The following is a 913-nucleotide window of genomic DNA, read 5'->3' on the forward strand; positions in this document are numbered from 1 at the left end:
GATAGAATTCGATTACTCAGACCGTATCTCATTTTAATCAATTTCAATGAGATACGTAAATATTACTTCCAAAATCATCGGTCAATTTTAATTAAATTAATTGACTCGTAACGTTATACGATCAATTAATTGATCAATTAAGAGTGTTGCCCTATAGATATGACCTAGGGGATCAACTGATCACCACCGTCGCACGACAGTAATGTCAAACTCTAGTCAGCCAATCATTACCGATATGTGTGGACCGTTGTGAGAAATGTTACTTCCCAATTGTATTGTTTATAATGAGACTTAAACATGTGATCATCATGATCAACAGTTGTGATCGCATTATTGTCGGAGGACACATATTCCAACAGGAAGCCGGGTAGAAGGGAGGTCGGGTGTAATGTGGCATGGTGGTTGTTGGGTCGGTGATGGCGACGAGTGGTGGAGAGGACGCGGTGGTGGTGATACGGGTTGTCGACGAGGAGAATGGAGGCCGGTGGTGGCTGGTTGTCGACGAGGAAAGGCGGCGGACGAAGGGTTGTGCGGCGAACGAGGGGTTGTGTGGTGGGTGATTTATTTGAATAGTGGGGAGGTGATTTATTGGGTTTTTTTTGTGGTTTATGAAATGAGAGGAATTAGAGGAATGAGAGAGAAGTGGAATAGAGAGAGATTGTGGGTTTGAGAAATGAGAGAAATCAGAGAAAGGGTGGTTAATTAAGATGGGTGGTTAATTAGTGTGGGTAGAGAGAGAGACCATAAATTAGCTAATTAATCATCTTTTTAGCTTTTCATCTCAACCATTCATCTTGCCCATCCAATGGCTTGGATGAAGACTTATGGACTCAAGGTTTTGGAGTGGACTTAGATGATCCCATTATATATATATATATATATATATATATATATATATATATATATATATATA

This window comes from Silene latifolia, unplaced genomic scaffold (genome assembly GCF_048544455.1).
Source record: "Silene latifolia isolate original U9 population unplaced genomic scaffold, ASM4854445v1 scaffold_75, whole genome shotgun sequence".
Taxonomy (NCBI): Eukaryota; Viridiplantae; Streptophyta; class Magnoliopsida; order Caryophyllales; family Caryophyllaceae; genus Silene; species Silene latifolia.